The sequence below is a fragment of the Puma concolor genome, chromosome B3, assembly GCF_028749965.1.
Source record: "Puma concolor isolate L17-30 chromosome B3, mPumCon1.1.hap2, whole genome shotgun sequence".
In the NCBI taxonomy this organism is placed as follows: domain Eukaryota; kingdom Metazoa; phylum Chordata; class Mammalia; order Carnivora; family Felidae; genus Puma; species Puma concolor.
In genome coordinates this window covers 111,711,734-111,724,351 of record NC_141672.1, presented here as the reverse complement: position 1 = coordinate 111,724,351, position 12,618 = coordinate 111,711,734, and the positions used below count along the sequence as shown (strand labels likewise).

At 45.5% G+C, this 12,618-nt stretch overlaps 1 long non-coding RNA gene across 1 annotated transcript in view; it reads right to left on the bottom strand.

Moving 5' to 3' along the window:
* Positions 1 to 1,819: 1,819 nt before the first annotated feature.
* The window catches only part of LOC147580291 (uncharacterized), a 58,083-nt gene continuing 47,284 nt past the window's right edge, over positions 1,820 to 12,618 (bottom strand). The window contains exons 2-3 of the long non-coding RNA XR_015252738.1: positions 4,630 to 4,749; positions 1,820 to 1,910 (exon numbers count right to left, since the gene is read on the bottom strand). This is a non-coding gene — a long non-coding RNA (uncharacterized LOC147580291). The remainder of the gene's footprint in view (positions 1,911 to 4,629; positions 4,750 to 12,618) is intronic.

Below are 12,618 nucleotides of genomic sequence, written 5' to 3'. Positions count from 1 at the left end.
CATGCTTTTTATTAGAGACCGCTGGAGAATTGTGGCGGGCAGCTTTTGTAATAGATCCCAGTGATCCCCGCCTCCTGGCATTTACACCCTTGTGCAATCCCTCCTCGTGTGTGTGAATGTGTGCGCGTGTGCGTGGTGGCTAGGCTGAGGGTGAGGGGCAGCGAGACTTAATGCCTTCTCCTAACAACTAAATTATGCAAGATTCGGCTCTGAAAGCCCGGGACTTCTCACTTGCACACTGCCATGCTGGAGGGCCCACGTGGCCAGGACCTCAGAGGAAGGAAGCCACTGGGTCCAACAGCTCCCAAGGAACTGAATCTTGCCAACAATCTCACAAGTGAGCTTGGCGTCTGATGCCAGTGGAGCCTTGAGATGACTGTGAACCACACCGACCCCTTGATGACAACCTGTGAGGGGCCCTGAGCAGATGATCCAGGTTAACAGCACCCAGGTTCCTGACCCACTGAAACAGAGATAGGAGTGTGGCTGTGGGAAGCCACTAAGTTTGGGGGTAATTTGTTATATAATTAAGTCAGAGACAATTTTCAAGATACATATTTTTTTTCAGAGACAGAGAGAGCAAACAGGGCAGTGGCAGAGAGAGAAGGAGACATAGAATCTGAAGCAGGCTCAGGCTCCAAGCTGTCAGCACACAGCCTGACATGGGGCTCAAACTCACAAGTGGCAAGATCATGACCTGAGCCCAAGTTGGATGTTCAACCAACTGAGCTACCCAGGTGCCCCTATTTTTATTTTTATTTTTATTTTTATTTTTATTTTTATTTTTGAGAGAGTGAGTGGGGGAGGGGCCGAGAGAGAGGGAGAGAGAGAATGCCAAGCAGGCTCCTGGCTGTCAGCACAGAGCCCAATGCGGGGCTCCATCCCACAACCCTGGGATCATGAGCCAAAACCAAGAGTCATATGCTTAACCTACTGAGCCACCCAGGAGCCCCAAGATATATCCTTAAGTAGAAAAATCAGGGTGCAGAAAAATGTGTATAATACATCATTATTTGTGTAAAAAGGCAGAAATATATCTACATTTCTGTGTGTGTATGTCATCCATATATATGTGTATCCCTATATATTTATTTCCTTCTACATGCATAAAATACCCCTGGAATGATAATGTTACATTCAAAATTTGGGTTTCTTCCAGAGAGGGGACCTGGTGGTTGGCAGAGGGAGGATGCCCACTGTATATCTTTTATATCTTCACTTTAGATCATGTGAAAGGGTTGACTATTAAAAAATAAGCACAATATATTAAAAGAAGAAAAAAAGGGGCGACTGGGTGGCTCAGTCGGTTGAGTGTCTGACTTTGACTCAGGTCCTGGTCTCATGGTTCGTGGGTTCGAGCCCCTCATCCGTCTCTGTGCTGACAGCTCAGAGCCTGCTTTGAATTCTGTGTCTCCCTCTCTCTTTGTCCCTCCCCTGCTCTCTGTCTCTCAAAAATAAACTTTAAAAAAATTTTTTTAAAAAGCAGCCAAAAAATCTTGGGAAAAAGAAGCTGAAAATAATACATTTTTTAAATAATTAGGGAAGCCCCAAACTGAGGCACCTTATGGATTTGTGGGTGCCTTTTATTCCCCACAGCCAAATGCTGTCAGCTCTCCTTTCAGAGCGTCTCCAGTCTGACCCGCCTCTCCCCATCTCCACGGCTACTCCCCTGCACCAAGCCAGGAGCACCACGCACCTGGGCTATTGTAATGGCTCCGTAACCCTTCTCCCTGCTCCCACCCCTGCCTCCTTTCCTGACCCTGTGCCACCCAGCCTCCAGAGGGATCTTGAAACATTAAAAATTAGATCATGTCACTCGCCTTCTTCAAACTGGAGTTTTCAGGCCAAATTTTCACTTCCTCTATTAGCATGTTTGGTATAGGGGAGAGCTTCCAATTTCAGAAATGCTCCTGAAAAAAAAAAAAAAATGAAGGGAGACAGGAACTAATATGTATTAGGTGCTTACATAAAGCAGACTTTGCATATATTACGCTGTTTACTCTTCATGACAGCCCTGTAGGCTGGGCACAATTACTGTCCCCATTTTACAGATGAGGAGAGTCAAGGTTAAGGAGGCTGCAGTACATGTCCATGAGAATCGTCTGCTCGGCATCCCTGCTTCTGGAACTACCTCCCCTTGGCTCCATCTACTTGCATTATTGAAAGAGCTGCCATCACCTGCAATTGTCCTGCCTCCTGGCACAGCCGACTGCTTCAAGGGCAGGCGTCTGGCCCAATATGGACAGCTGAGCACTCCCTGTCCTGAGGGGTCCTGAGCACTCCCTGTCCCTTGGCTGCTAACGGCTGCAGGGAGACCCACTGAGTCAAAGCAGGAGAGGGGCCTTTGACGATCATCGCTCTCAGCTGGGAGATGCTGACCTATGGGGATCAAAACTGCCTGGGTTTGGACCAGGGAACCTGGCCACGCCTCTCCCTCCAGCCATGAAATCCAGTTTGTCACTCTCCCTGTGCCTCAGTATCCATGTCTGTCAAATAACAGGGTAGGGACCGGTGGTTTGGATTGAAGGAGATGATCTCGAAGGACCCTAACTGGCTGTGTGACCGTGGGGCCTCAGTTTCCACAAACTGTAAAGTGAGAGCTGGAGATGGTAGGGGGGAGGTAGGGCATGGGCGAGGCGCTCTCGCCTCCCCCCAAAACGATTTTCCAGTTCAAAAAAATCACAAGGTAAAAAAGTAATAATAACAACGTTTAAAAATCATAGGGTTAGCACGTCAGGGGTAAGAGGCTGCCTCCCTTCTTGGTAGGAGCTACATCTTCCCCCCCAAATCTTTTGGCTGAGCCCCTCTTTAATGAGGGGGTGGTAGACCTTCTAATCTGGGACTCCTGACTCGGAGCGGGCCCATCTCACCCAGGACGAATGAACCACAGAGACGAAAACCATCTGTGGTGTGGCGGAGACCCTGCCAGGGGCCCCGTAGCAGCCTGCCTCTTGCCAAGACCCAAGACCCCACCCCCAGCCCTCTCGGCACCCCTGCTCCCCCCACCCCCAGACTTTATTAAATGTTATGTTTCCCATCTTGCACTGGAGCCTACTGCTCGGAGGTTACTAGCTGCTCTTAAGGGTTCTTTATACAACTCCACTTGGGCTCCCAGCCACCAAATTCTTCCTGCTCATGCATTACTTAGATTAGCTAAGGATGTTGGCATTTAGAGCCAAACTCCAGCATGCATCTCAGAAGGCGGCCTCCTGACTGCCACAGCTGTTATTTCAATGCAGCACCCCTCTGTGGGGACTGTTCTCCATAACGTGAGGTGTCATACAGGCTCTCACTGTATCTATAATGCCGCCTATTTTTACAGTTAGTTGACTCAGAGCGCAGTCCGCTGATGACCTCTCGCATGCAATCGGTCTAGGCGGCCAGGCAGCATGTTCCAACCACTTCTGTTGCCTGGTTCCTCTTCAGATGACCCCACCTTGCCTCTCAGTGGAGACGGAGCCCCTGCTCCGGATGCCAAGAGACCCTCCCACTTGTATGACACATGGCAGTTTATGGAACTGTCACCAGAGCTCCTCGTTCCTCTGTGGCTTGCCATCGTAGGGATGAGGAAACCAGGTCTCACAGAGGAAACCTTTGTCAGATATAATGCAAAGCACATAATGTTAATTATTTTCACGACGCAAACTTCTTCACTTTGAGTCTAGGGCTTTTCCCACCCTGCCACGACTGCCTATTGTTTTTAAAAAGGAAACGAACTTTGAGAAATGGATGCCCTAGCCATGATGGCCCATGCCAGATGTCAGGGCAAGGCTCTGAGCTGCTGTAATGAAGAGGTCCGATAGAAGGATGGCCTAGGGAGCAAAAGGATGAACTTTCTCTCACACAGACTGTCAAGTCCCGGGTTCCTTCCAGGTTGTTGCTCTGCCATCTCCAGAGCCCGCTTATGGTCTCCCTGACTGTACCTGGGTGCCAGCTGGTGGGAAAGGAAAAGAGGAGGAGACAGACATTCCATGATCTTAAGGCCCGAGTCCCCGCACATCACGCATCATCACCACTCACACTCTTCTGTACAGAATCTGGTCACATGGCCACCCTTCACTGCAGGGGGGCAGTGGAAGGGGCTGGGAAATAGAATCTAGCCATGTGCCTGGGAAGGAAGGGAGCTGGACTTGGGTGGGTAACTGGCAGAACCTCCCACACAAAGCTTTGAAAACCTCCAACCTTCATACTCTCCTTGACCCCCCGCCCTAGAAAGTAGCTCTCTCTCTCTCTCTCTCTCTCTCTCTCTCTCACTAGCCTCTATTGTAGCCAAAAAACAACCATTTAAGGGTCACCTTTGGGTTTGGAAGGCACTTTGGTCTCCTACCAATCATTATTTGAATATTTTTTCATTCTTTCAATTGCCATTTCAATGCAGGGAGTCATCATAACTCTGGGCTAACATCCTTCCAGTTTTACAGTCTCAGTGCAATGGTGCCTGTGTTTCCCAACGGTTGCAACAAAAATCCCAGGCCTGGGTTGCTTGCATTTCCTTGAAACCGAGGATAAGATGAAGGGAAGGAAGATTCCTCAAGGGAAAATTCCATTCCTATCATCAGAAAAACAGGAGCAAATGTTGGGCAGAAACAAACAAACCATGAAAGCATATATCCACTCTATCTCTCTTACCTTCTCAGCTACATTGGCTTCATTGTCTTCTCTTTCTTTTATTCTCTGCCACTCCATCAGCACGGTGGAGGCCAAAAAGTGCTTGCTGAATGGGCAAGTCTTGCTCAGAGAAGGCCAGCTCTATGCAAAAAAAGATTGCCCCAATGGGAGTCAAGTTACTGAACAAATATTTATTAAATGCATCCTCATGCCCAGGCACTGCGGTAAGTGAGTGAGCGAACCAGGCAAAGCTCTTGCACCCGAGGACCATACCTCCTGCTGGAGAGTAGGAGGCGGACAACAACAACAGTAAGCAAATGAATAGACAAATACACAAAACAGCAGGAGCTGCAAATTTCTCACACAGGCTGCAACGTGGATGAACCTTAAAGATATGATGCTAAGTGAAATAAGCCAGACACAGAAGGACAAATATTGTATGATTCCACCTATGTGAGGTCTCTAAACTAGTCAAATTCATAGAGACAGAAAGCAGAATGGTGGTTGCCAGGGGCCAGGGGAAGGAGGAAGGGGGAACTAGTGTTTGATGTGCACAGAGTCTCAGCTGGAGGAGATGAAAACGTCCTGGAGATGGATGGTGGTGATGGTGCAGAGAGATGTGAATGCACTTAATGTCACCAAATTCTACACTTTAAAATTGTCAAAATGGCAAATTTCACATATGTACATTTTATCAGAATTTTCTTTTTAAGGCAGGTGATAGGGGTGCCTGGCTGGCTCAGTCAGTGGAGCACGTGACTCTTGATCTTGGGGTCATGAGTTTGAGCCCCATGTGGGGCATAGAGGTTACCTAAAAATAAAATGTTTTTTTTAAAAAAGGCAGGTGATAATAAATGCTATAAAGAAACAAAAGCAGGGAAAGGGGAATGGGAAATGGTGTGGAGAAGTGGGGGGGGGAGTGTCGTTTTTAGGTAAAGTGTCAGAAAAGGTCTTTCTGATCAGCTGATGTCAAAGCAGAATGCAGAACGAGGCAGGGGTTCCCCACTGACTATGGGGATACAGGGAGAACATGCCAGGCAGAGGCGAGAATCACAGTAATGACCCCAAGAGAGCAGTAATGGGCTTGGTAAGGACAAGGAGGAAGCTAGTGTGGTTGGGATCCTGGGAACAGGGCAAAGCAGCAGAGGTTGAGGTCCAGGGGCAGGTGGGGCCCAGACCTTGCAGGGCCTTGAAGGCCGCCTTAAGAGCTTTGGGTTCTACTTTAAGGAATTGAGAAGCCACAGAAAAGCTTAAGCAGCATATTACTCCCCCCTCACCTCTCTCCTTTAAAAACAAATTTCAAACATATGTAAAAGTAGGGAAAGTAGATAATGTATACCTATCACCCAGATTTAAACATTAACACTTAAACATTTACATTTAAACATTTTACCACGTTCGCTTTTTTTTTTGCTGAGTTTTTAAAAGCAAATTTTCAGACATCATGGTGCTTCATCATAATTAAATATGCATCTCTAGAAAATAAAGACATTTCCTGCACAACCATGATACCAGGCTTGTTCCTAACAAAATTAATGATTCTTTCATATCTATATTCAAATTTCACCAAGTGCTCCAAATGCCTTTTTTCTTTTTAAGTTTTTTATTTATTTTTGAGAGAGAGAGAAAGAATGTGAGCAGGGGAGGGGCAGAGAGGGAAACACAGAATCCGAAGCAGGCTCCAGGCTCGGAGCTGTCAGCACAGAGTTGGATGCAGGGTTCGAACCCATGAACCGTGAGATCATGACCTGAGCCGAAGTCGGACCCTCAACCGACTGAGTGACCCAGGCGCCCCCAAAATGCCTTTTTACAGCTGGTTTGTGTAACTCAGGAACACACATTGCATTTTGTTAGTATGTCTCGTAAATATTTTAAATCTAGGACCATCTCTCACCCTATCCCTGCTCACTTCTTCATCACACTTTGACTATTAAAGAGGTTAGAGTAGCATCCTATGGAATATCGACATGTTGGTATTGTGACTCACATTTTATTTAAAAAAATGTTTTTAATGTTTATTGATTTTTGAGAGAGAGAGGGAGAGAGAGAGAGACAGAGAGAGAGAGAGAGAGAGACAGAAAGAAAGAGAGAGAAAGCATTCGTGGGGGAGGGGCAGAGAGAGGGGGAGAGAGAGAATACCAAGCAGGCTCTGCGCTGACTCCCCATGCGAGGCTTGAACTCACAAACAGTGAGATCACAACCTGTGCTGAAATCAAGAGTCAGACCCTTAACCGACTGAGCCACCCACGCGCCCTTTGTGACTTACATTTTAAAGGACCACTCTTGCTTGTGTGCGGATAATAGACTTCCTTGGATGGGAGCCAAAAGGCCATTTTGGGGGGGGGGGTGGTATTGTACTAAGAACAAACTCTAAGCCCACAAAGACAAGAGCACAAGAATGGAAACAATAGGGGGAAAGGGTTGGTCAACATGCTGGGAGGATGAAAAGCTGATAGACAGCCCAGTCAGTCATATCAGAGTAGAAGCAGCTGACTCCAAAGAGATTATATACATCGGTGATACCACGAGAAGCAAGCCAGAGAGGCTCAGTGACTGGGGGACCTGGTAATGCAGAAGGCAAAGAGAAGGCTGAAAACAACAAGTTTGGTTGATAATGACACTTAGGCATCTCCTCCAGAAAATGCTCTGCCTGCTCCGTCTCCTTCAGTGAGGATCACCAGTTGGCAGCCCTCTCTATGACAACAGAACTTCCATAAAGCTTTTTGGTGACTCACTCTTTAATAAGAAGAGACAAAGATTCAATAAGTTGAAGAAAGCCTCCAACACTAAAGACAGAATAAAGCAAAAGGAAAACAAGAACTTGGGGGAGACAAGGACAATGCAGGGAGCAGAATAACACAAATAAAAATGTCCCATCCATACTTGATATTCTCAGAAGAGTAAGAGAGGAGAGTGTGAATGCATAAAAAGAAAACAATACTATAAAAAGCAACAGAGTGGGGCGCCTGGGTGGCTCAGTCGGTTAAGCGTCTGTCTTTAGCTCAGGTCATGATCTCCTGGTTCGTTAGTTCAAGCCCCACATCAGGTTTTCTGCTGTCAGCAGAGCCCGCTTCAGATCCTCTGTCTGCTTCTCTCTCTGCCCCTCCCCTGCCGGCTCTCTGTCTCCCTCAGAAGTAAATAAACATTAAAAAAAAAAAAAGGCAACAGAGAACAAGATGGAGCTTTGAGAAATCTAAAGTATGGTAGCTAGAATAAAAATAATTTAAATGGAAATACTGGAAGGAATAGTCTAGGAAATTCTCCCAAAAATAAAAAGATAAAGGCAGAAAACAGAACACTTTTTAAAAAATTTATTTATTTGTTTTGAGAGAGAGCATGTGCAGAAGGAGCCGAAAGAGAGGGAGAGAGAGAGAGAGAGAGAGAGAGAGAGAGAGAGAGAGAGAGAATCCCAAGCAGACTCCACACTGTCATCCCAAAGCCCGATGCAGGGATCAAACTTACAAACCATGAGATTGTCACCTGAGCTGAAATCAAGAGTCAGACACTTAACTGGCTGAGCCACCCAGACGCCCCACAAAGAACATTTTCAAATTAAGGGACAATCCAAGAGGTCTAAAAGCCAATGAATTGGAGTATCAGAAAGAAAGAAAAAATAAAATGGAGGGAAGGAAATTATGAAAGAAATATTACAAAGAAATTTCTCAGACCTGAAGGACATGAATGTCCAAATTGAAAGGGTCTATTGAGTGCCTGGCACAATGACTAGAAATTTTAGAACATTAGTAATAAAAAGAAGAACATAAAAACTTCTTGAGGGGAAAAAAGATTGCATGCAAAGAGTTAAGGATCAAAAATGTAGCAGACTTCTAACAACCTGTATCTCTCAAAATATTGAGACAAAGGTAATTTCTAGTCTAGAACTCTCCATTCTGCAAAATTATCATTCAACAGTGATGTTAAATTAAAGGCATTTTCAGATATACCAAACTTCACCATTTTATCTCCCATGTTCCCTTTCTCAGACAGCTACTAGAGGATGTGCTCCAGCAAAATGAGGAAGTAAGTCAAAGAAGAAGACATCACATCTGGGGAAAAGAGATCCAACACAGAAAAGAGATTAAGTGGAGAAAGGAAGCCCTGGGATAGGATCTGAGCCCAAGCTCAAGGGAGCAGTCCACAGTGGAGCAGGAGGCTAGAATGCTCTAGGAGACACTCTGGTAAAACAATGGCACTGAAAAAAAGAGACATTTGACACATTATCTGCTTACCCACGTAGAAAATTGTCCAACAGGGGCTGTTGAAGGTCAAAGAAACCATGCAAATAAAAAAAAAAGAATGAGAGCCTTATCAACTCCAGGTAAAAATAAAGCCTACATGAGAAAGGAAATGTCACATGGTACATTACTTGACTCAGTAAAGAACAGTATTTACTCAGTCATAATAAGCAAACATTGAATACTGATTTCACTGATAATTACAATATAATTCTATTAGCATGGCTTAGGAGCATAAACAACTACAGAAAGGGGAGCTGTTTAAGAAAGGTCAATTGTTATCTACCACAATAGAAAATGAACAGGTAATCCCTACACTTACACATCAAGAATATTGAGGAAGAGAAGTTTAAGCAATTGGAACAGGTGTCAGCAAATGATGTCCCACTGGCCAATTCTGGTTTTGTAAATAAGGTTGTACTGGGATATGTCTACACCCACTCATTTACCTACAGCTGCTTTGTAGCTACAAGAAGAGCTGAGCGGTTGCAACATACTGGCCCACAAAGCTGAAGATATTTCCTATGTGGCCCTTTATGGGAAAAGTTTGCATTCTTACAGAAAAAGTAAACCCCGGATTTATAATAATGGAGATAAATACATAAAAAAGTAGCCAGAAGGGTTAAAAGCGGTTGTTCTCTGATGCTTTTTGCTATAAGCCTTCAAATATTAGTTGGCTTTTTAAATATGTGCATTACTACTTTTGATAAAAAATTTAAAATGATTGTTTTTAAGGAGTTGTCCTGATGCCCAGGAGGGAGGCAGGGGGCTGACATCAGGGTTCGTGCCTGAGCCTTGCCCTGCTATCTCCTGCTCTTCGCCAGCTGTCCACCATCCCATCTAAATGGGGCTGAGTGAGTCAGAGCTGCCTGGCCAGAGCTTCACAGGAACTGGAACCAGTTCCTGATAGCAGACTTGGAAGGAACAGCTCTGGGACAGCCTCCTGCCTCAAGCCATCATTTGGTATTGTCAATATCATCAATGAGTGGCAGTGGAATATCACAGTGGTTCGAGTGGCTAAGAGCTCTACTGTTAGATTACCTAGCTTCATAAAATTCAGGTTCCTCCTCTAATTAGCTATGACCGGGACATGTTATTTAATTTCACTAGGTCTTGGTTTTGTCACTGATAAATGGGGCTGATGATGCCTCCTTACGCAGTTGTGGTGATCTTAATTCAACTAATACATATGGGAGCACTTGGCACGGTGGCAGGTACATATAAGCCAACCGAATGTTAGCTATTTGTATTCCCAGTTTCACAGATGACACAGATGAGGTCCAGAGAGGGAAAGTGGCATACACAATGTCACACAGCACATTGGAGACAGAAGCAGGACTAGGGCCTGGGACTCCTTTGTCTCAGTGCGATACTCTCCCCTGGCGCCACTCTAAGTTGCTTATATGCATAAAGCACCTCTGGAAAGATACACAAGAGATGAACAACACTGGCTACCTATGGGCAGGTGGAGACAGAGTGCAAGGGAGGGCTTTATTTTCACTTTAAAATTTGCAAACCACGTGACTGTATTAGTAACACAAAAAGAAGGAGACACATAGATTAACTTTATTTAGTCAATCTCATTTATTTATGAGATTAACAGTGCCTTTCTCATGGTGGAGATCAAATAAGATAACAAACATTTATCTATATTAAAGAGGTATCCAGAAGTAAGAGGTTATTACTAGCAATCATGGTGCTTTTTATTAAAAGGAAACTTTTCTCTAGATTTGTGGAACAAACTGTGGGAAGGGGCACAAATTTCACTAGCCAGGGTCTCCTCTTTGAAGGCAGAACGGGTTTCCTTAGCCACAGGTGGAGCCATCTTGGAATGCAATGGAAATTTCCACCTTGGCACCTTGCAAATGAAAGGTCCCCTTCCCCCCAAACTGGCTCTCCCAAACTCAACTCTTTGCACCCAGGCCTCAATTTGGACAACTCTTCTGGAAAACATGATTAAGCCTGAAAAACCTGGGGGTTTTATTGAGGATGACAGTGAGGGCCACAGTTTGTTTTTCAAGGGAGGGAACTAAGTCCCAGAAATAGCTGAGCCCGAGCTGGCAGGCGGCTGGCAAAGAGCAGGAGGCTCCAGGGCAACGCTTCCAGGCCATGTTGACTTTGGACGGGCTGCTTGAGCATTGTAAACAATTGCAGAAATGATTTCCTACCCTGGCAAAAGTCTTGTTTGGACAAGGGGTTCCCCCCCCCCTTCTTTAAAAGGCAGTTTTATCATTTGTTTGCAAAAATGCTCAATCCCCTCTTTCTTTTCTTGTTCCCTCTGTGGCTCTGGTCTCCCCCAGAGCCAGATGAAAAATCTTTGTGTTTCTTTAATGTTAACCAAACCCCCATTCCTCCTTTTTAAACTGTTCCAGGTCTGTTGGACAAATACTCCCCGGCAACAGGACTTACAAGGGTCTGTTAAGGATTTTGTTAGGCTGGAGTCTTTAGCCAGAGTGACTTAAAATATTTTTTTTCTCCTTGTTTATTACATTTTAAACTCCTAGCACAATAAAAGCTGCACACAAGGATTGGGAAAGCAATAAAAATGCAACTTATAATGTCTTGGCCTGAGCTAGCTAACGCTCCATCTAGACACTGATGTAACAGATTTGGTCTCACACACCCTCCCAAGATGTCAGACGAGGAAATAAAATGGGCTGTCTATAAGAAAGAAAGCATAGGGCAGGACTGGGAGCCTGTCTGACTGCTGGCCAGGGTGGGGCTTCTGAGAGGCTGGGAAATGGACTGCACGTTCTGAAAAAATCCACCAGAATCCTGAGCTGTTTCAAAAGAAGGAATACTGTGCTCTTGACCACCCAGGGACAAGGGCAACCACAGAGTGCATGAAGAGTGTGATATGCTAACCTACATACCGCCTGTCACCTAGCTTCAAATGGGAGAGGACAAAAAGAGGAAGAAAGAATGGGGAGGGGGAGGGGGTTGAAAGAGAGAAAAGGGACAGGAGGTACGGGGTGCTTGGGGGAGAGGTTGCATCACCCAGCCAGAACAGAAGCTGGCTCAAACTGGGTAATTGAGGGAAATTTCATGAAGAGACAATTGACAAGGTTTAGGCAAGAAGTGAGGGAAACCAAAAGGGACAGAGCTGCACCGGAACTAACAATAGCAGGGAGCTGTCCCATCCCCAGGCTGGAAGCCCCCCCCCCCAAAGGTGTCACACAGGAAGTGAAATCCTTCTCATTCATTCCATCAACAGGAAATCTACCACTCTATTTGAAGACATGAGAAAAACAGCCAAAAGATGAATCCAAATTAAGAATTTACATAGGAGGAAACTGAGGTATAAAAAGACTCGTGGTAAGCATTACATCTATTTAAACATACAGGTAAACACTCTTTTTATTTATTTTTGAGAGAGAGACAAGAGTTCTAGCAGGGGAGGGACACAGAATCTGAAGCAGGCTCCAGGCTCTGAGCTGTCAGCACAAGAGCCCAAAGCGGGGCTCCAACTCATGAACCTCGAGATCATAACCTGAGCTAAAGTTGGTGCTTAACCAACAGAGCCACCCACGCACCCCTGAACATTCTTAACTGTAATAATTATGTTGACCAGGAAAATAATACAAGTGTTAGAATTATCATTTAAAAAAAAAAGGGGGCACCCGGGTGGCTCAGTCGGTTGGGCATCCGACTTCGGCTCAGGTCATGATCTCACGGTCCGTGAGTTCGAGACCCGCATCGGGCTCTGTGCTGACAGCTCAGAGCCTGGAGCCTGTTTCAGGTTCTGTGTCTCCCTCTCTCTCTGACCTTCCCCCGT